At 42.3% G+C, this 23,677-nt stretch overlaps 1 protein-coding gene across 1 annotated transcript in view; it reads right to left on the bottom strand.

Annotated features, from left to right (window-relative positions):
• LOC109889646 (prickle-like protein 1) overlaps positions 1–22,402 on the bottom strand; it is a 50,374-nt gene extending 27,972 nt beyond the window's left edge. The window contains exon 1 of the mRNA XM_020481229.2: positions 22,025–22,402. The gene's annotated coding sequence lies outside the window, so the exon portion shown is untranslated. The remainder of the gene's footprint in view (positions 1–22,024) is intronic.
• Between the last annotated feature and the right edge of the window lie 1,275 nt (positions 22,403–23,677).

Below are 23,677 nucleotides of genomic sequence, written 5' to 3'. Positions count from 1 at the left end.
TAGGAGCGCCGCCTCTGGTTGAGCATTTTCTTGTTTTCTTATGGCCTTATACAGCTCATTGAGTGTGCTCATTGAGTGTGATCAGCATCGATTTGTGGTGGTAAATAGACAGCTGCAAAGAATATAGATGAAAACTCTCTTGGTAAATAGTGTGGCCTACAGCTTATCATGAGGTACTCTACCTCAGGCGAGCAAAACCTTGAGGCTTCCTTAAAATTTGAGATTGCGCACCAGCTGTTGTTGACAATGAAACACACACCACCCTCGGAGACTGCTGTACTGTCTTGCTGATGCACAGAAAACCCTGCTAACTGTATATTATCCATGTTCTTGTTCAGCCACGACTCTGTGAAACATAGGATATTACTGTTTTTCATTGATTGGATAGTCTCGAATGGAGCTCATCCAGTTTATTTTCCAGTTATTACACGTTCGCCAGTAGATTGGAGGGTAAAGGCGGATTATCCACTCGTCAATGCAGTCTCACCAGGCATCCGGCTCTTCGACCTCTGTAACAGCGTCTCCTCTTCATACGAATGTCAGGGATATGGGCCTGGTTTGGGAAGAGCAGTATTTCCTTCGCGCCCAACACATTAAAGAAAAATCATTGTCCAGTTAGAGGTGAGTAATTGCTGTTCTGATGTCCAGAAGCTCCTTTCCGTTATATGAAACGATGGCAGATAAATTATGTTACAACATTTCTTTTAAACTGTGCAAAAAACACACATAATAGTACAATTGGTCGGGAGCCCATAAAGCGGCGGTCATCCCCTCCGGCGCTATTCTGTTTTTTAACAACATATTTATTGTCATTTTTTACAATCATCAGCAAAAATAGGACACAGATAATGCCCTGTTATTCCTTCCATCTACACAGCATGCTACATGGGAGCACATCGTGCAAAACCCTTCCCTCCCCAACACACGCTTCAATGATTAACAAGAAAAAATGAGACAGAATGACCTTCACATCCAATGCTAGAAAATAAATTATTCAACGCAAAAACAAATAATAATAACAATGCATTAATGAAGAAAATAATAATGAGGCAGCTAAGGCGACGTCTCTAGAAACTGCAGAAAGTCCCCCCCAGACATCAGTAAGTTCAAAGGGTTTATTATGTAAATTGTATGTATTTATTTCAGATGGAATATAGGAATTTAGCTATTTTAGCCACATCTGCTTGCTTGGCGGAGTGTTACTCTTCCATATAATAGCTCCGGCGCCATTCTTAACACAATCATTAACATTCCTGGAGGAACACTGGCTCTGTTAGCTACAGTATTTTATAACAGGCTAATTTAACATGCTCCAGTACCACTGCACAGAGGGAACTCTGACACAGTCAGTAAGGATGCTTCATTCTCATTAAGGTGGTAGTAAAAAAAAACAGAACAGAAAGAAGAAGGGAAAGGAAAAGAGGCTGAATTATACTCCTCCTTCCATAGCCCCCATGGCCTTCCTCCCCTGGCTCTGATGTTGACCTCTTCACCCCTAAATGTGGATGGCTAGCTAGCGGTCACAGGTAGCCTAGAGTTAAGCTTCAGGGGACATAGAAGTCCCAGACCCCATTATTAGACTTCTGTCCAGGGGCCAGGGGTGAAGTATGAGACGTCCATCGTCACCAGACAGTTTGCGCTGATTGAGTAGACAGCTATGTTTGACCATGGCCCTGGGCTGGGCTCGGGGGACCAGTGTCCAGGCCTGTCTGTAGCTGGGGGTCGCATTGTGGACAACAGAAGAGGTCAGAGGTTGCCACAGAGGGGAAATTCATGAAACACACCAAGAATCTCACTGCCGATAGACTGCTGATGGGTACTTATCACAGGGGGAGGCCGTTCCTTCTCTTACTATAACAAAAGCGGTACCTGCTGTGTTCCGACCCGGTAGCGATCTACCGATTATACTTGTAGAATCGCAATGCTCATCAGTGGCCAACAACTTGACTTTGAGCCAATCAGAGAGCACAAACCCCCACATGGGGGAGCAATTACATACATGTTCTACGTATATATCCACCAGTGTAAGCTCCTCCTCAGAAGAAGGGGAAGACCATCCTCAGAGAATTTAATAAAAATAAAAATAGTGAAACATTAAAAAAGTGATCCTTTTTAGATAACACTATACTAAATATGTTCATGTAATCAAATAATAGATAAAAAAACACTATTTTGCAATGAAGGTCTACCATAGCCTCAGCAGCACTCTGTAGGGTAGCACCATGATGTAACCGGAGGAGAGCTAGCTTCTGTCCTCCTCTGTGTACATTCCTCAATACAAAACCTTCAATCCCCCTCTTCAAATGGGGGGGGCACTCTTGACCCAAACTGCTACAGACCTATATCTATCCTACCCTGCCTTTCTAAGGTCTTCGAAAGCCAAGTTAACAAACAGATCACCGACTATTTCGAATCCCACCATACCTTCTCCGCTATGCAATCTGGTTTCAGAGCTGGTCATGGGTGCACCTCAGCCACGCTCAAGGTTCTAAACGATATCTTAACCGCCATCGATAAGAAACAATACTGTGCAGGTGTATTCTTTGACCTGGCCAAGGCTTTCGACTCTGTCAATCACCACATCCTCATCGGCAGTGTCAACAGCCTTGGTTTCTCAAATTATTGCCTCGCCTGGTTCACCAACTACTTCTCCGACAGACTTCAGTGTCAAATCTGAGGGCCTGTTGTCCGGGCCTCTGGCAGTCTCTATGGGGTGCCACAGGGTTCAATTCTTGGACCGACTCTCTTCTCTGTATATATTAATGATGTCGCTCTTGCTGCTGGTGAGTCTCTGATCCACCTCTACGAAGACGACACCATTCTGTATACTTCTGGCCCTTCTTTGGACACTGTATTAACAACCCTCCAGACGAGCTTCAATGCCATACAACACTCCTTCTGTGGCCTCCAATTGCTCTTAAATACAAGTAAAACTAAATGCATGCTCTTCAACAGATCGCTGCCTGCACCTGCCCGCCCGTCCAGCATCACTACTCTGGATGGTTCTGACTCTGGATGGTTCTGAATATGTGGACAATTACAAATAGCTAGGTGTCTGGTTAGACTGTAAACTCTCCTTCCAGACTCACATAAAACATCTCCAATCCAAAGTAAAATCTAGAATTAGCTTCATATTTTGCAACAAAGCATCCTTCACTCATGCTGCCAAACATACCCTCGTAAAACTGCCCATCTTACCGATCCTCGACTTCGGCGATGTCATTTACAAAATCGCCTCCCACACCCCACTCAACAAATTGGATGCAGTCTATCACAGTGCCATCCATTTTGTCACCAAAGCCCATATACTACCCACCACTGCGACCTGCACACTCTTGTTGGCTGGCCCTCGCTTCATACTCGTCGCCAAATCCACTGGCTCCAGATCATCTACAAGACCCTACTAGGTAAAGTCCCGCCCATAGCTGCCCCTACCCGTAGCACGCGTTCCAGCAGGTATATCTCACTTGTCACCCCCAAAGCCTCCTTTGGCCGCCTCTCCTTCCAGTTATCTGCTGCCAATGACTGGAACGAACTACTAAATCTCTGAAACTGGAAACACTTATCTCCCTCACTAGCTTTAAGCACCAGCTGTCAGAGCAGCTCACATATCACTGCACCTGTACATAGACCAGCTATAAATAGCCCAAACAACTACCTCTTCCCCTACTGTATTTATTATTTATTTATTTTGCTCCTTTGCACCCCGGTCACCCCAGTATTTCTACTTTGCACACTCATCTACAGTCAAATCTACCATTCCAGTGTTTTAATTGCTATATTGTATTTACTTCGCCACCATTTATTGCCTTTACCTCCCTTAGCTCACCTCATTTGCTCACATTGTATATAGAGTTATTTTTCTACTGTATTTTTATTTTTTTTACCTTTATTTAACCAGGCAAGTCAGTTAAGAACAAATTCTTATTTTCAATGACGGCCTAGGAACAGTGGGTTAACTGCCTTGTTCAGGGGCAGAATGACAGATTTGTACCTTGTCAGCTCGGGGATTTGAACTTGCAACCTTCCGGTTACTAGCCCAACGCTCTAACCACTAGGCTACACTGCCGCCCCATTATTGACTGTATGTTTGTTTTACTCCATGTGTAACTCTGTGTTGTTGTATGTGTCGAACTGCTTTGCTTTATCTTGGCCAGGTCGCAGTTGTAAATGAGAACTTGTTGCCTACCTGGTTAAATAAAGGTGAAATCAAATAAATAAATAAAATACAAAACCTAGGAGGCTCATGGTTCTCACCTCTTCCATAGACTTACACAGTAATTATGACTAGAGGTCGACCGATTAATCAGAATGGCCGATTAATCGGAAATAGGAAATCTGTATTTTTTTTTACACCTTTATTTAATCTTTATTTAACTAGGCAAGTCAGTTAAGAACACACTCTTATATTCAATGACGGCCTAGGGTTAACTGCCTCGTTCAGGAGCAGAACGACAGATTTTCACCTTGTCAGCTCGGGGGATTCAATCTTGCAATCTTACAGTTAACTAGTCCAATGCTCTAACCACCTGCCTCTCATTGTACTCCACGAGGAGCCTGCCTGTTACGCGAATGCAGTAAAGCCAAGGTAAGTTGCTAGCTAGCATTAAACTTATCTTATAAAAAACAATCAATCAATCAATCATAATCACTAGTTAACTACACATGGTTGATGATATTACTCGTTTATCTAGCGTGTCCTGCATTGCATATAATCGATGCGTATCGTTGCTCCAATGTGTACATAACCATGAACATCAATGCCTTTCTTAAAATCAATACACAGAAGTATATATTTTTAAACCTTCATATTTAGCTAAAAGAAATCCAGGTTAGCAGGCAATATTAACCAGGTGAAATTGTGTCACTTCTCTTGCGTTCATTGCACGCAGAGTCAGTGTATATGCAACAGTTTTGGCCGCCTAATTTGCCAGAATTTTACGTAATATGACATAACATTGAAGGTTGTGCAATGTAACAGGAATATTTAGACTAATGGATGCCACCCCTTAGATAAAATACGGAACGGTTCCGTATCACTGAAAGAATAAACGTCGTGTTTTTGAGATGATAGTTTCCGGATTCGACCATATTAATGACCTAAAGCTCGTATTTCTGTGTGTTATTATGTTATAACTAAGTCTATGATTTGATAGAGCAGTCTAACTGAGCGGTGGTAGGCAGCAGCAAGCTCGTAAGCATTCATTCAAACAGCACTTTCGTGCGTTTTGCCAGCAGCTCTTCGTTGTGCGTCAATCATTGCACTGTTTATGACTTCAAGCCTATCAACTCCCGAGATTAGACTGGTGTAACCGATGTGAAATGGCTAGCTAGTTAGCTGGGTGCGCGCTAATAGGGTTTCGTCACTCGCTCTGAGACTTGGAGTGGTTGTTCCCCCTGCTCTGCATGGGTAACGCTGCTTCGAGGGTGGCTGTTGTCGATGTGTTCCTGGTTCGAGCCCAGGTAGGGGCGAGGAGAGGGACGGAAGCTATACTGTTACATTGGCAATACTAAAGTGCCTATAAGAACATCCAGTAGTCAAAGGTTAATGAAATACAAATGGTATCGAGAGAAAAAGTCCTATAATTCCTATAATAACTACAACCTAAAACTTCTTACCTGGGAATATTGAAGACTCATGTTAAAAGGAACCACCAGCTTTCATGTTCTCATGTTCTGATCAAGGAACTTAAACGTTAGCTTTCTTACATGGCACATATTGCACTTTTACTTTCTTCTCCAACACTTTGTTTTTGCATTATTTAAACCAAATTGAACGTGTTTCATTATTTATTTGAGGCTAAATTGATTTCATTGATGTATTATATTAAGTTCAAATAAGTATTCATTCAGTACTGTTGTAATTGTCATTATTACAAATACTTTTATTTTTTTTAAATCGTCCGATTAATCGGTATCGGCTTTTTTGGTCCTACAATAATCGGTATCGGTTTTGAAAAATCATAACATCAAAGAGAGAGAAAGACAATAGTTGAACAGATTTGAACAAATTCATTTATTCCCAAATTAAGGAGAAGCAAGAGAGAGAGAGAGAGAGAGCTATATTTCATAGTATGAGTATTTTTCTAACTTTTATTTTCACTTACTTAGCTACAGAATGCAGCTAGCTAGTTTAGAATACTCAAACACCTGGTTTAAACAGAGAGGGATGCTATGTTAGCTAGCTGGCTATGGCTATCCAACACTGGAACTCTTCCAAGTAAGATAAGCTTTTGGTTTTATTAATTTATTGCCATCGGGGCCCGTCGGTGTAACTGCTAAACTGCTTGCTGTACACTGTACTGCATGATTGTAGTTGGTTTAGGGCGGTCCCCGACTAAAAAAAATCTTGTTCGACCGAAAGTTGTCTACTCTTTCGATCAATTTCCATATATAGACACACCCTACGTGTTTTAATGAAATCAACTATATGTATTGAGCTTGTCTGATGCTTCAAGCTTACGGTTTGATGAAATAACACACAAATGACTCAAGAGGGAGCCAGAGATCTAGATCAGAGACCTGAAGAAAAACACTCCTGCTGGCTTTTGCAGATTCTGCAATTACTCTCCAGAAGTTGCCAGTGATAGATTACAGTAGTCTCAACCTTTCTCATGTGGAATGCCAATTTATCTTGCCATTTCTACTGATCTGTGTGCCAGTTATGGTTTTCATATGCACATTTTCATGGAACATTTTAATTTAATTTATAATAATGTCTTCATATCTCAAAATCATTGTCATGTAGATAATCAAGATTCTATCCAAATCTAAATGAAAATGATTCAAACCTTAAAAGTTACTTCTATTGCCATTGCCAACTATGTAAAAAATAGCCTACATAAAGCCAACAAATAAAAACATTGCAGCCTGCAGGTCGATAATATCCTGATTTTTTAAAATCCTACAAATCACATGCGTATGGCATGTCTGCAACAAACTTGAAACATTTGATCAACTATTAACTTGGGTCCAGCCTGAAGTGAAGTTTCTGCTGGGGAACTTGCAACATTGTATTAAATATTCTAGGCCCTCAGAGTTTCCTGTGCCAGTGAGCTCGGGACAGACACAGCTGTAGGCTATTTGTGCAAGGGATAAGAAGCAGTGCTTGACTTGGGCAGGAGCTCACCTGAGCTGAGTACCAGCACCTAAAATGTTCTACTGCTTAAGCTCCTGTTCCTCTTATAGAATATTAGCTCAAAAGTATTGTGGAGCTCCTGCACCTAAATATAAACAGTAGCAGCACCCAAAATGAGTACTGGAACCTATTTCAGTCCAAGTCAAGCACTGATAAGTAAATCAGGTAGGCCTATTTTATGACGTTTCCACTGGATCAGAGCATGACATCTTTCACTTTCACACTGAATTGTTATCGAAAGGAAGAGAGCTGGAAAGATTTTTCAAATACATCGAGGAACTATTGTCATTCTCAACAGATGTAAAAACAGACTTTGTTGCTTGCTTTTTGAGGTGAAGAAAACATAACTTTGAGAATCTCCACAGTTCATTAGTGGTGGTGCATTATACCAATCAGAAATACTATCAGATCCACAAATGGGCACATTTGTGCCTGTATTTGCACGCTGGCCAGGTAGCCTATACGTTCTCAGGTGTGAGTCCTTACTCAACATTGCAAATAATGTGTCCACTCTGACAATAAGAAAGGTAAGACTGGAATAATAATATATTGAATGCATTAACAGAAATTACCATAACCAAACAAACATTGTAGATTAGAAATTACAGGGATTAACGGTAAATGTACTACTGGCGATGTATTTAATAGGGAAGTGATATTGACCAGTCGACTAATTGGGGTCAGTCCTAAAGAAGCAGCTTTTTATGAAGCTATAGTTCTATTAGCTATGTTGACTATGACGTTAATATGGTGAAAACTATGTAGGCTGTGTTTAACAGTTAACGTCATGGTATGAAAGTTTGGCTTCGTAAGGTTTTTTCACCTGGTCACATACAGCTGTTGTATTGTGCACGGAAGTCCACAAGTGAAGGGAAAAGGTGAGAGGAGGAGAGAGCGTAGATGCGAGAAGGAATTATATATATACAACGAGCAAAGTTATCATGCGGTTTATATGTGGCGGCTAGTTCTGTGTTTGCTTGCGATCAGGGGTCTAATCATTCTGCCGATTCTGTTGAAAAACATTTCTTAAACGGAATTAAATGGGGCGAAACGGGGATAAACATACCTGGCTTTATCCAATAGAAACTCTTGTTTGCAACTGTTGTACTAATGATTAAAACCTAGATCAGCAGCTAGATGTCACTGCCTATCACCTTGATTACTCTTATTTATCTTGACCTGTGCACCTGCGTTGTAAACTTTCATTCGTTGGCTAGGCTGTATCAACCTCGTGGTGGGTTATAGGGAACATTTTAGTATCATGTAGTAGCCTAAACCTGTCAATGTTACATTGAGCTAGGTGAATGGAATATGCTGTAATAGAAATAAGGCCATGCTCATAAAAATGTATTTGTCCTCCCTCATCTTAAATGGGACCGGCTGCCAGTGATATCCACGGATGAGCCAGTAACATTTCAGATGTATTGTAGGCTATGGGTTGGTAGCTAGCACAAACGCAATGCACACAACACTAAATACTTCCTCCAAGGTAGCTAACCACTGTAGCTAGTATTGACATTATAATTAAATGACAATGGATTATCTAGTTTCCATGAAACAGTTGTCTGTGTTAGCTTCTGAGTTAGTGCAGTCCTTAGCTAGCGATGTTGTGCTGACTAGCAAATATGCTAATGTTAGCTTGTTAAACATTTGGCTATGGGCTGGCACTGGCAGTATGGGATTATGGAGACTGAATTAAATGGTTTCCTCATCATCTTGCTAGGTAGTTATCTAGCTGTGGCCATCTGTCTAGTATCAACACAGGCTTTCTACAAAATAGCAACATTTGCGTAGATACACTACATAACCAAAAGTATGTAGACACCTGCTTGTCGAAAAAAATCACATTTCAAAATCATGGGCATTAATATGTAGTTGGTCCATCCTTTGCTGCCATAACAGCCTCCACTCTTCTGGAAAGGCTTTCCACTAGATGTTGGAACATTGCTGTGGGGATTTGCTACCATTCAAAAACAAGAGCATTAGTGAGGTTGGGGATTGATGTTGGGCGATTAGGCCTGGCTCGCAGTCGGTGTTCCAATTCATCCCAAAGCTGTTCGATGGGGTTGAGGTCAGGGACCTGTGCAGGCAAGTCAAATTATTCCACACCGATCTCGACAAAACAATTTCTGTATGGACCTCGCTTTGTGCACAGGGGCATTGCCATGCTGGAACAGGAAAGGGCCTTCCCCAAACTATTGCCATGAAGTTGGAAGCACAGAATCGTCTAGAATGTCATTGTATGTTGTAGCGTTAAGATTTCCCTTCACTGGAACTAAGGGGCCTAGCCTGAACCATGGCAAACAGCCCCAAACCATTATTCCTTATCCACCAAACTTTACAGTTGGCACTACGCATTCGGGCAGGTAGCATTCGCCTGGCATCCACCAAACCCAGATTACTCTGTCAGACTGCCAGATGGTGAAGCGTGACTCGTCACTCCAGAGAACACGTTTCCACTGCTCCAGAGTCCAATGGCGGCAACCTTTACACCACTCCAGCTGACGCTTGGCATTGTGAGTGGTGATCTTAGGCTTGTGTGCGGCTGCTCGGCCATGTAAACCCATTTCTTGAAGCTCTCGGCGAACAGTTATTGTGCTGACGTTGCTTCTAGAGGGAGTTTGGAAATTGGTAGTGAGTGTTGCAATCAAGTACAGACGATACGCGCTGCGCGCTTCAGCACTCGACGGTCCAGTTCTGTGAGCTTGGGTGGCCTACCACTTTGCGGCTGAGCCATTGTTGCACCTAGACAGTTCCATTTCACAATAATAACACTTACAGTTGACCAGGGCAGCTCTAGCAGGGCAGTAATTTGACGAACTGACTTATTGGAAAGTTCACTGAGCTCTTCAGTAAGACCATTTACTGCCAATGTTTGTCTATTGAGATTGCATGGTTGTGTGCTTGACCTGTCAGCAACGGGTGTGACTGAAATAGCCGAATCCATTAATTTGAAGGGCTGTCCACATACTTTTGTACGGTCGACAGGCAAACGTTGGACAATCCTACCGGTGTGTCTGAGCTTTAAGAGAGATCCATTCAGAGAGCCATTCTGAAGTCTGCTGAAAGACCACAGAACCCTGAGTCAGAAGAACATTACGGACTGTTAAAATAAATATTATGCTGACTCAAAGTGTGTAGCTAGCTAGTTAGTGCACACAAGATTTAGATTCTGGGAGATTACAGAGGAACAGACATAGCCAACGGAGGCCAAGCTATAACCATTATAGTGCCCTGGGCCCGGGAGGTTAAACTGAACGCACAGCTTTAACAGTGTGCAGGCTAGGCTATGTGAGGAATGGAAAACAGGACACCAGCCCCTGTCTTATCACCTCACAGATTACACATGTCATTCCCATGGCACGGGGCTTCTTATTCTTAGAACCCAGGCCACTATGACTGCATCCCAAATGGCACCTTATTCCCCTTTAGAATGAACTACGTAGGGAATAGGGTGCCATTTGGGACACCGGCTATGTATGTTTTCTTCTGTCAGCGTCTCTGTGTTATTGTTGGAACGGCTACCTTCTAAGGTCACTAATGACATCTAAACGTTTCAATCAACTTTAAGGAATGACATGGTCTACCATGTGGGAATGTGCTTTGTGGACACATGCTGAAGGATTTCGTAACATTTTAATGGCAATTCGATTAAAAACAAACTGTTATTCATTTGCCTTCAACAAATGTTATTATGTTGTTTGCTTTGTTGAGTCATCTTCTGAGCTGATTGTACTGTGGTTGTGCAAATGCACGCGTGCACATACACACAACCACACATACATACACACACACCCCACGCATTACATCTACATCTGGAGCTAGTGCCACTGCCACCACCCTAACAGTCAGAACAGGAAGACAGTGTGAGCACACCAAACAAAGCCTCAGCTCTTTGAACTCCTCTCTCTCTCTCTCTCTCTCGCTCTTCTACACTCTAGGAGCTGCCATGGAAGTCGTAGCAGGGCAAACAAACCTCTCTTTGTCATCTGGCTGGGGCTATTGTGGCCCTGGGGTTTACTCTGCTAGGTATGTCATCCTCGGTTAGTCTCGCGTCAATATTGACCCACCTCTAGGTTAGCCTCCAGCCCACCTTCAACTGTGGCTTATAGTCACTTCCACCAGATGACAAAAGATAAGTCTACTCACAACATGGGTGTAAACACTAGTTAGCACACAAAGGAAAATACACGTGGAGGATGAAGCCTACTGCAATGAGATGATTCATGTCCTGCAGAAATGATCAACTGGAAGGCAAGATGTTAGCTCCACAACAAGTGTTAGGGAGCCCTGAATGGGCTGCTATTGATAATTCACACAGAGAGAGCGAGAGAGCGCGAGATCTTACACAGGCCTTCCCTTGTTCCATCTCACTGTCCGTCAACTACTTTGAAGGGGAAGGCAGGGAGGGGATGGACTATACCGTCGCTCTCGCCCTGGATCAGCTGACACCCTGAATGGTGTCATGCTCTTTGATTCGGGAGGAAATGACCCGTAACAGAAAGAAAGTGAGAGAGCAAGCTACTTAATCGATGTGCAGTGAGAGATAGAGAACTCACTTATGTCAGGAGGATATGGGACCATGCAAGACATTAAGGAAGGAAGTAAGGGACAGTTTTCTGTCTTTGTATCATTCATCTTCTCCTCCCGTGCAGGGCCTGTGAGAACCTCTCCTCAGTCACTACTGTTCTATGTTTGTTTATCCACGCAACACACATCAGTGAACCACACTTCTGGACTGTAATCTAATTCAGAGGTTCACATGGAGAATGGTGAATGTCAAGTGGCTATATAAGCATGCTATGGCCTTCTGGCGCTGGAGGCTAGACACACACACACACACTTGAGGCTATCAGCAGGCGTGTGCTTGAAGATCACACTAGAGAATTATCTCTGGACCAGGAGATAGAGATGATCTCCCATGAGTAGCAGTATTAGACCTTGGAGGAATGCATGAGAAGAGGCCGCTTTAAATCTTGAAGAAGGAGAATTTATCTGAGTCTGCTCATTTTAGGGCTTTAATCTAATTATTCTTTCTCAGAACCATTTAGAATTACTGAATATCATTACATTCTATGCCTTACCATTTTTGGCATTTGTGGTTATGCGTTTTAGCTAAATAATGACAATGTGACCAGACCACTATGTATGTTACCAGCCACTGAAGACACATCAACACTTACTTTAGGCCTATAGGCAAAATGAATGTCTCACATAAGTTCTAATAACACCCAAATTCTAGATAAAGTATTGTATTGTCTACTAGAGCTCGTAATCTAGTAAATCCCAGAAAATACATTCACTGCAGCATGTATAAACCCCCACACCCAATAGAATCCATTAAATACCTGACCTTTTCCATATCATCAATTCTCCCTGGCATGACCTCTCCTGACAATGACAACAGATTGGGGGCTGGACTACAGGCCGGCGGGTCTGGAATGAGAAACACAGGAAGGACCAGGGGAGGGGAAGAGTGTTTTGCATACTTCCAGCCAGGGGTCCGGCAGGGACAGAAGGCTCTAGATTACTTTCCTGTTGGGGTCCAGGTAAACAAGCTGTGTTCTTTAATGACTGTCTCAGGGTGATGTTTTCTTTTCTCCTCTCCTATCCTTGTGATGCTACTGTGATTACTAGTAGGAACCCCATAACCTCTGAAGCCCAGGCTTCTCACATATCAAGACAAGATTTGTAAGGATGGCCACGTAAGACTCAGAACCCCATAGATGAGGAGAAGGGAAAACAGGCCCTCCTATGGGGCTAGTACACTCTTAGAAAAAAGGGTTCCAAAAAGGTTCTTCGGCTGTCCCCATAGGAGAACCCTTTTGGGTTCCATGTAGAACCCTATGTAGAAAAATCTCTACATTGAACCAAAAGGGTTCTTCTACCTGCAACCAAAAAGTGTTCTTCTATGGGGCGGCAGGGTAGTCTAGTGGTTAGAGCATTGGACTCGTAACCGGAAGGTTGCAAGTTCAAACCCCCGAGCTGGCAAGGTACAAATCTGTCGTTCTGCCCCTGAACAGGCAGTTCATTGAAAATAAGAATTAGTTCTTAACTGACTTGCCTAGTTAAATAAAGGTCAAATTTAAATAGGGACAGCCAAAGGACCATTTAATGTTCTAGATAGCACCGTTTTGTCTAAGTGTGTAGTCTGTGTCTGGATCAGGTTGGACAGGGCCAACTTTCCATCTAAGTTTATGCGCAAATGCTCCATTGCAATCAACACATGATTTATGCTATCATCAACTTAAGTGTGCGCATATCAGGTTAACATTTTCACATGTGAGTTCCAAATCTCTCATACCGTTGCCCCAACGTGAGTTTTTTCATGTGCAGAATGCGCTCACTGTTCCAAAATGTGATTGTTATGCAACAGGACAGTTACCAGCCCTGCCCTTAACCTCTCTTGGGTAGAGGGCAGTATTTTCACATCTGGATGAAAAGCGTGCCCAAAGTAAACTGCCTGTTACTCAGGCCCAGAAGCAAGGATATGCATATAATTGGTTAATTTGGACAGAAAACATTCTAAAGTTTCTAAAACTGTTAAAATGATGTATAGAACAGAACTGATATGGCAGGAGAAACCCTGAGGACAAACCATCCCTCCCAAAAAATGTTTTAGCCTTCCACTGTTTTCAATGGCTGACACTTTTATTATAAGGCGAAATCCTCCCAGATTGCAGTTCCTAGGGCTTCCACTAAATGTCAAACGTCTTTAGAAAGAGTTTCAGGCTGGTTTTTGGAGAAAATGTAACGTTTTTCTAGGTGGCTCCCATTTGGCTGTAGTGTTTCCAAGCGCGTGGAAGAGAGTGCGGTCTTTGGTATTTTTCTCCGGTAAAGACTAACGATTCTCCGACTTAAATTGTATTGTTTATTTACGTATTAGTGTACCTAAGGTTTGATTATAAACGTTGTTTGAAAAAATGTATTAGTAACGTTTTGGATTCATTTTGTATGCATTTTGGTGGATTATGGTGGATTATTAACTGAAGCGCCCCAGCTAAACTGAGTTTTTATAGATATAAAGGAGGACATTATCGAAAAAGAGGACCATTTGTGATGTATCTGGGACCTTTTGGAGTGCCAACAGAAGATCATCAAAGGTAAGGCATTTATTATATCGCTAATTCTGACTTTGGTGGCGCACCTGCCTGGTTGAAATATGTTTTTCATGCATTTGTATGCGGGCGCTGTCCTCAGATAATCGCATGGTGTGCTTTCGCCATAAAGCCTTTTTGAAATCTGACACAGTGGCTGGATTAACAAGAAGTTAAGCTTTATTTTGATGTATTACACTTGTGATTTTATGAAAGTTAAATATTTATAATTCTGTAGTTTGAATTTAGCACTTTGCAATTTCACCAGATGTTGGCCAGGTGGGACGCTACCGTCCATAAGAAGTTAAAGCAAGGCAAGCTGCCTGCTAATTATCTATAGGCTATGTTTTAACTTGTCAATTTGAAATGATTTTCGAACAAGTTTTATTTTCTAACAACAGTTTGAATTGAGGTGTGTTCCGCCTCCTCAATAATTCACATAAGAAGTAGCCCATTTCACTGTTGCATACAATTTATTTTTGAGGCTTTACTGAGCCGGACAAACTTCTCTCTTCAATGAGAGTCCAAACACTTCCCTAGTGTTTCCCCAGATCAAGTATGAAGACATTGCGCATCTCTAGTCAGAACAGAACAACGTTTTGCCCCAGCACATTTTCTGGCTGGCTCCCGCATTGCCTTCCTGGTTGTTTTCCCTACAAATTGTGTGTATTCCTATCAGGGTTTGTGCCTTATTTTCTGTATATCGTGTTGTCATTTCTGCTGTAGTACACCATATGTATGTATGGATCATAATGCATTTACTGTTTTATTCACATGTTTTCAAGTTCTGGTGACAAATCATGCATTCCGATTATTGAATAGATTTTAAATGGACACATATGTGATGTGTGTAAGATGCTTTTTTTGATAGGCCTCCCGACTAGCGCAGCGGTCTAAGGCACTGCATCACAGTGCTAGCTGTGGCACTAGAGATCCTGGTTTGAGTCCAGGCTCTGTCGCAGCTGGCCGCGACCCGGGAGACCCATGGGGCGGTGCACAATTGGCCCAGCGGCATCTGGGTTAGGGGAGGGTTTGGCCGGCAGGGATGTTCTTGTCCCATCGCGCACTAGCGACTCTTGTGGCGGGCCAGGTTGTCACGTAAGCGTCTGTCAGACCAAAGATGTTATAACAAGGGATAGTTCACTCTAATGACTTATGGTGCTTTCAAGACAACTGTGAACTCTGAAAGAAACTTGGTAAAATCATGACGTCAATGATCTTCAGGTCGGAAAGTCAGAGCTGTAGAAAGAGACCATAGTTCCCGAGTTGGAATCCGAGTTGGATGACCGTTTCTTCCAGTTGCCAGCTGTCTTGAATGCACTGAAGTCGGAGATTTCCCAGTTCTTTGAAAGCGGCATCAGATTGTAACTTTGGTACCTCAGGGTTGCCAGCTCAGACCCCCCTTTCCAGGGGTTGTATTTTTATTTAGCATATAAACTTCTGTGTTTGCCCTCCATTTATTGATAAATCCCCCATCATAGTAATATTTCCTGCATCATATCCCCCTCTGATACCTTCCCCCATTTCTACCCCCTATGGACTTGAAAAACCCCACAAATGAAATTACCCCCCCCCCCCCCACACGCACACACACACACACAAACCCCCCTAAAATGTTTTCATCCCTGTTTATCTTTCGCACTACAGTTAGGCTAGGCAGCAGGCTTGTATTTGGTGTGATGATCTGCGAGGTGAAAAAATGTATTTGCTTTGTGATTTGTCAAAAACAGTAAACGACTTGTCAAGTCATGTGCTCCGGTTCTTGTATACAATGTAGCAAGTACATTGACGCTTTGTAATATGCTAAAAAGTGGCAAAACTAAGTTAATATTTTCAGGCAATGAGCGCAGCCATCTTTGACTTTGTTTATTTGTGTTTTATAGTGAATCGCATTCTGGAACTAGGGAGTTTTTGCCAAGTCAAACATAAACAAACATGGCTGCCATCATGAAGAATTTAGCTGCTGTTAGCTTAGCTGACACGCATTTATTTTCTAAACAACATTACATTAGTCTCTTGTGCTCAACAGAGATGTGGTACATTGTAAACTAGTCTCGCTGTTAGGTCGCTAACTTATGTTTTGTTATTTAAATTGGATTATGGAATGAGTTTGGCTGTGGATGTGTTCCGTGTGATGCTTGGATGATGAAGTTCGCTTTTATCTTTTACAATAAAAGGTCAAATTGAGGAATAAAGTTAAGATCTTTATTTTCCATCGGTACAAAATATATAAAAATGCTGTTCAGACAACAATGGTGTTTTAGATTTTGCTGCGTCATACGTTCCATTGTTACTGCTCCAATCACATATTTGAGATCGTACGCTGCAGGGACCACTCAACAATGATCACAAATACATGATTGTACGCGTCAAAGGGTTAAGATTCCACCCTCAGAGCTGGGCATCTTGAGTATGTATAGGGAAATAATGAAATATGTGTGTGTGGGCTGGAGTATGACTTTCATCATCGTGGTGGTCTGATGTTTATACCCACAATTACTCTGGGTGTGTGGTTCTAGCAGCAATAGATGATCTGGTAGGGCATTAAACTTTGTGTGTGTGGTTAGAGCACCACAGATCTGGTAGGGCATAAAACTCCAATGTGTGTGCCAGGTCTCTTTTTTCCCCCCCACATCATCCTGCAACTCCTAATAAACAGAGTTGTGTCTGGAAGTGCTAAATCACTAACTACCTTTAATCACTTTACAAAAATGCTAAGCATGTCAATTCAATGTGGGGCACAGCTTAGGCAGGCAGATCTCACATGGCCTTAGCTTTAGCAGGTTGGGAGATGAAAGTTTGAGAAAGAAACGCAAAGAAAACAACATACATTTATGATAAAACTCCTATAGAGGACCTTGTGCTAGTGTAACTGTTTGAGTTCAAAGTTAAAGTAGAACATCTTCAGCACAAACAAAACATGAGGCAAACCTGTGATTAAACTACTACAGAAGATCGGTGATAATAGTGTATCTTAATCGCCTCTCTTCGAACGAGCACACTCTGGCTGCACTGCCCTAAAATATGATAACTCAAGCAGTTTACATGGAGTGAGTTTGTGAGTGACCGTGTGTGTAGGGACCACCAGCGTTTAAACAAGTCACAATTCATTCAGCTCCCCGCCATCCTACCACAAACTGTTTATGGCCGAGGCCACCGACGGGCTCTGCAGTCACTCTGCAGTATTGACTGCCATGGTTTGACTTCCACCTCTCCCTAGTCTGGCCATGAAATACTGGGTTATTCCCCACAGATCACAGCCTATCGCTCTCTCTCTCTCAGGGCCGTAGCTACATATGAGGACACCGGGGTCCGGACCTCTGCATTTCTTTCACATTTGACAAGGTTTTGCACCATTTTTTTTTATTAATAATGTTTTTAAGACTAAAATAAATAAATTGCGAGTCAACATCTAAATATTGCTGCTCTATCTAGTACCTCCTTTCTCTTCCCTGTTGATGGTCCCTCTTTCCAAAATAAGAGATTACATGAACTGGAGATAGAGAAGGGACAGGGAGAGAGAGAGGGAGGGGTTGTCCAGACTGTTTTCACACTCTTGCTTTGACCACCATGCAACAGAAAGAGAAAGAAAACCGTTATGATTTGGCTACAGAATGATGCATTTTTAATCATTTAATAAATCCTAAACCAAATTGTTATCAGTAAAAACACTAACTAATTGGTAGGTCTCCCTTTACTTGTTACTTCTGTGAACTTGCGTTATATCCTTTCTCTTCACGAGGGAGAGACATTTGGAATATATCTTAAACATATGTGGGGTTTTGGTAACAGAATGACAAGACACTAGGCAATATTTATTAAACTTAAAGATGGCAAATCATTTCTCCCAAGCTAAATGTAAATGTTGATATTAGCTGGCAAGAGTCTTTACTTCAACATTATTGTGTTTTGATGTATTTCTACCTTTTAAGACGTTTTCTGCTAGATGTTTATCGAAGACCAATTTGCCATATGTTTTACCAGAAATCAAAACCATTGCGTATTACACATTTTTTGGATGGAAAATGGTTGAACAACTTATATATATATGGCTCAATTTCTCACAAATATTGACTCTCAGATTTCATTTGACACCAAATGTGATGAACCTATGAACTTCACATGTTAGTGCTCATGGGGATTTTTACATGGAAATACCCTACTGCTTTTAGGCCATTCGACAGGCATGCAGAGAGCTGGCCGAGCCCACACACACAGACACACACAGACACACACACTCTGTCTGGGGATAAAAGCCTGCCAGCCCAGTGCCAGAGTGTTTGGCTTGAGAGCGATTTACATGGACGTGAGGGTGATTCATTCAGTCCTGCACAAACACAGCTCTGTGTACATTTCACTGCTAGGGGTATTAAATCAACAGAGGAAACGTATACACATACAGGCACCGGGGCTTTACATTTCTGCTCTTTCGCACTCGGCTAGACGTCAGCCGCACACACACGTGAGCAGCACACTCGCACCCACACACACACAAACAAACGTGCACAAACACACTTTTCTGTGGGTCTGTCACACACACACATGTGCACACACACACGCCGACGTGTCTGACTTTATGTCTAAGATTGGATTCATGTCTGTGATCAGTCCTCAGTTCTCCACACCTCTAGCTGATGACACACTAATGCACTGGCACACCACAGCACTAATGTTATGGAACCAGTCACTTTCACAGGATGAAAGGTCTACTTGAGTTGAGTAGCCTGGTCCCAGATCTGTCTGTGCTGTATAGCCAACTCCTACTGGCATTGACAACGACTTTAAGAATTGGTTATACTAGCCTAATATACTGTAATTTGGGGTATTCGTATGAGAATAAGCAGGCAGGGTTATAAACTACACAATCCTGATCCTGTGAGGACTGAACAATACACTGCTGCATATAAAAATCTAATGAAGAACCATCTATTCTACAAACTTAAGATTTATTGAGCTGGCACTCAGTTGGCCATGGTGCATCTACAATGTTTCCAAGGCCATGTCCATGAGAATTTATAACAGACCCAAACTTTTATTTTCCTTCTTGGATTATATTCTGATTCATATTAGATGGAAAAATGAAAAAATAAATACATTCATGGTATTCAGCTAAATCTTCCAAAATGAGACATTCAAACATTACTAGACGTTTGGGGCTGGTCCAGAAACCCTTTCCTGGGCCTTTTCTTAGTTAATCTTTTCTCCATAAATAATGACATATTCATGAGAGGATTTGCACCCTCTGCAAACCATTGTAAGCAAGCCTGGTTGCTACAGATTTAATTTCTCCTCCTAGATGATCTAAACAGCTAAATGAACCCTGCTGTTCAGTCTAGGCCTAAAGAGATGTGCTTGTGAGGAAATGTATAGAATACTTCATATATAAGCAACTTAGAATATTATATCACAGGAAATCACAACAACATTCGTTGGTGTATGGTGTTACAGTTGAAGTCGGAGGTTTACATACACTTAGGTTGGAGTCATTAAAACTTGTTTTTCAACCACTCCACAAATGTCTTGTTAATAACAAACTATAGTTTTGGCAAGTCGGTTAGGACATATACTTTGTGCATGACACAAGTAATTTTTTACAGATTACAGACAGATTATTTCACTTATAATTCACTGTATCACAATTCCAGTGGGTCAGAAGTGTACACACTGTGCCTTTTAAACAACTTGGAAAATTCCATAATGCCCATCGTTATGTTTGGAGGAAAAAGGGGGAGGCTTGCAAGCAGAAGGACACCATCCCAACCATGAAGCACGGGGGTGGCAGCATCATGTTGTGGGGGTGCTTTGCTGCAGGAGGGACTGGTGCACTTCACAAAATAGATGGCTTCATGAGGAGGGAAAATGATGTGGATATATTGCAGCAACATCTCAAGACGTCATTCTGACATTTCACATTCTTAAAATAAATTGGTGATCCTAACTGACCTAAGACATATTTTTGTTCAGTGTAGTTATGTCATAGTTAAATGCCATTGATGAGCTGACCAAAAAGCTGCCAACCAAAGCAGTGAGTGGCTCTTCTGGCCACTAGGTGACACCCCTACCTTGATTTCTGCTCTGAGCCCTCCCTGCCCTATTTTACCCAAGAAACACATACATACACACACACACACACAGCATGCCATAGTGTTTTAAACACACATGTTTCTGCTCTCAGATTCACTAATAACTTTCACATGGACAGAGATTACACTAACTCAACACCAAATGGATTGTACCCCATCACTGACTGACCAAGTGTCCAATAAGACCTTCAGTTAAAACTGCTCATGCATAACACTGTGAGACACCAATCTGAAGTGTGAGAACTGGTACGTCTTTTCTCACCTCTCCGAGCTGACAGGGTTTAAACAGGGCTGTGCTAGGGGATCAGCAGATGGATCGAGAGAGCGAGAGACTGTACATAGCCATAATATGACATTTGAAATGTCTCTCTTATTTTGAAAGGTATGTGAATGTAATGTTTAGTGTTCATTTCTGATGGTTCATTTGACTTTTGTTTTTATCTATTTCATTTTTTGGGGGGGCAATGTAAACACATGTTTCCCAGGCCAATAAAGCTAACTGTGTTTTTCTTTCCCCCATGCAGCCTACCAGCTGTGGTCACAGTGACAGATTTCAAGCCAGTCTGCCTGGGTCCGTTCATGTCAGTGTGCTTGCCCACACGTGCGTGTGTCGTCCTGCTCTCCCTCTGGCAGAAACTGAACCCAGGGATTGCCACACTAGGCTCCATACACTACAAGCCTCCAGAGAGAGCATACATACAGGGCTTAGTGGCTTATGTTGATGTTGACTGTCTCCCGTTGGGAGCAAATATTATTTAAGGAACGCTTTTGTCAATTAAATACAACATAAACGTCCATGTGTTGGTGCCTTTGGCTACCATAAAATATTGTGATGAGTGTGTGCGTGTGTCAGCATTCCCTCATTGAGAGAGTCTAGTTTAACAGTATATCCATCCACCAAGAATGTCAAACACACGAAACCACAGAAAAGGACTGAAAAGTGACACTGTGAACAGAGCGCGAACACAATCTCCCTTCACTAGTTGAGCAGAGCGCACGGCGGCTCGCTTCGAGTCGGGGATGGAATTGCGCGAGGAGAGACGGACAGACAGCGCAGCAGCGGTCACAGTGCCTGGCCGAGCAGTTGTCACGAAAGTGACAGGCAACAGCTGAGTCCATACATCTGGAACCCAGGGGGCCTCCACACCTCGAAGCTCGACACATACACACACTATATTTTAGACCGCATAGCCACAAGTACATACAGAAAGGGTTTGTTCCTAAGACCACCGCTGAGAAGGAAAGTATTTGTGATCTTATTAAGCGGTTAGACTAGGCTATTTCAATTCTGGAAAGCATTCATAATGATTAACAGACCATGGGGATTCTGAAAACATTATGAATGACATATCTGATATGTAAAATAGGATATAGAAAGCCCTCGCTCAGACCCTTGCTAAAAAAAAAAGCCCGGCAAGCGTGCATAGCCAACAGCAGTGCATTTAAATATGATAGAGCATCTGATCGAAAATTCACTTCTCTAGAGGAAAAATTGCCCAATGGTTCTTGTGAATAGTAGCCTAATAAAGCGATGCTACTCGTGATAAATAATTAAATAAACACATTTCACCGGGGAGCTCAATTCAGGCTCTTAAAAGTTCAACGAAATGGCAATATAAAAACAGTTGCCATTATGCCATCTATAGGCGATCATTTGATACTTGAAATACACTGATACAAGGACGCAATATAAATGGTACCCTTACCCCCAAAGAGTTCAGAACCAATATTCCTTGAGTTGTAGAAACGATTCACGTTACGTCGCATTGGCATAGGATGAAATGTCCAGAAAGCGCACCGCTGTCCGATAGACTTGTCCCGAACTGAGCGGTTAGATTCGTCCAAATGTTGGCGACTGCATGTTGTAGGCAAAACGAGTGAAGGGTCTACTTTGTAAAGTTCACCTACGAATGTCACCGTATCTCCGGTTCGTAATGATCTCAGCTCACGACCAACACCGATATGACATTAGCGTTGCTCTCTGCCAATTGGCTTAAACAAGCAACCCCCACCAATTCTAGAGAGAGAGAGAGAAACGGATGGAATTCTTGGTAGTCTGGAAAACATTGAAGGTTTAACCGCGAGTTTACCCTGTTTCCATTTACTGGGACTCTTCCAGAGTGTTTGTTATTGCATATCATAAACGGTTAGTCATTCGAAATGTAGGCTGTTTATTTGATTAAATCGTTTAATCTATGAATTGGCCTGCAATTAAGTTAAAAAATAATCTTCCTCTCTCTGTCTCTCTCTCCCTCACTCTCTTATGAAACCCGCAGGACAGTTCTTTCTTGGTAAGTGAACTCACTCCCACTACTGCCCATCCTTTTCCAGCATTCTCCACCCCGTTGACTAGCATCTGCAAAAGCACTGCATACGTGCAATATGTTATAATTGATTGTTATCACTTAGCATACACCAAAATGACTGGAGCTAGGCTGACTCTAAAATAACGCCCAAAAGGTCAAACGTTAGGTCAGCATTAAGGTCTTTGTGACCACATCGCTTTTCCAAAATGGGACATCAAAGCTAAAAGCTAGATGTGTATTATACGTGTGACAAATGGTTGATTCTGATTGGAGGACCTTTGACCCTAACATTGGAATAAGGAGCTCCGTCATTGTTTGACCCAGGTCATGACCCACTGACCGTCACGTCTCGGCCCGTGTGAAAGCATCATAAGTGAGACCAGGTTCTGCAAGCCGAAACCTGTCAATCAATCTCGACCAGTGTGCACACACAGTGTGCAGATTTCAATGACGGGAGGGCATCGCTCTGACAGATTTCATCTGGACGAGATGGATGTGTAGCCTATTTCTCCATGGCATTGCACTTCAATGAAATCTATTTTCTCTGTGTGTTTCTTTTCCCCATTTCTCTTCCTCTGAAAAACAACAGCGAGACATACTAAAGAGCTCCACCCAACCATGTTCAAAGTATTTTAGTGTGGACTGGGAGGTAAATGAACAAACAGTGGAACAAGTTCCACATAACTATTATTTCTACAGTGTCTTGAAGTTAAGAAACTGTTGAGTTCGACCAGTGAAGGTTGTAAATTAGTCACACAGATCCTCTTAATGTTCTGTGTTGCTTGGCCATGCATGCTGTCTCCAGAAAGGTCACTGAAGAAGATACCATATGATTTACAACTGCCCTAACGCTCTACGATGGGTTCGACCAGAATGTCAAACTCTACGACGGGTTCGATCAGAATGTCATACCCTTTTTCCTAACATTTATCTTGTCCCTCTCTTAATGCTTATCTTTGGCTTATCTAATGCGATATTTATGGCAGTGTTGTAAAAAAAAAAGGCTCTCACAACGCAGCATCACTGGGCTGTCAACCATTAGGATGGATTACA

Source organism: Oncorhynchus kisutch, linkage group LG4, assembly GCF_002021735.2.
Source record: "Oncorhynchus kisutch isolate 150728-3 linkage group LG4, Okis_V2, whole genome shotgun sequence".
In the NCBI taxonomy this organism is placed as follows: Eukaryota; Metazoa; Chordata; class Actinopteri; order Salmoniformes; family Salmonidae; genus Oncorhynchus; species Oncorhynchus kisutch.
The sequence above is the reverse complement of the archived record's forward strand: the minus strand, read 5'-3'. Positions and strand labels throughout refer to the sequence as shown.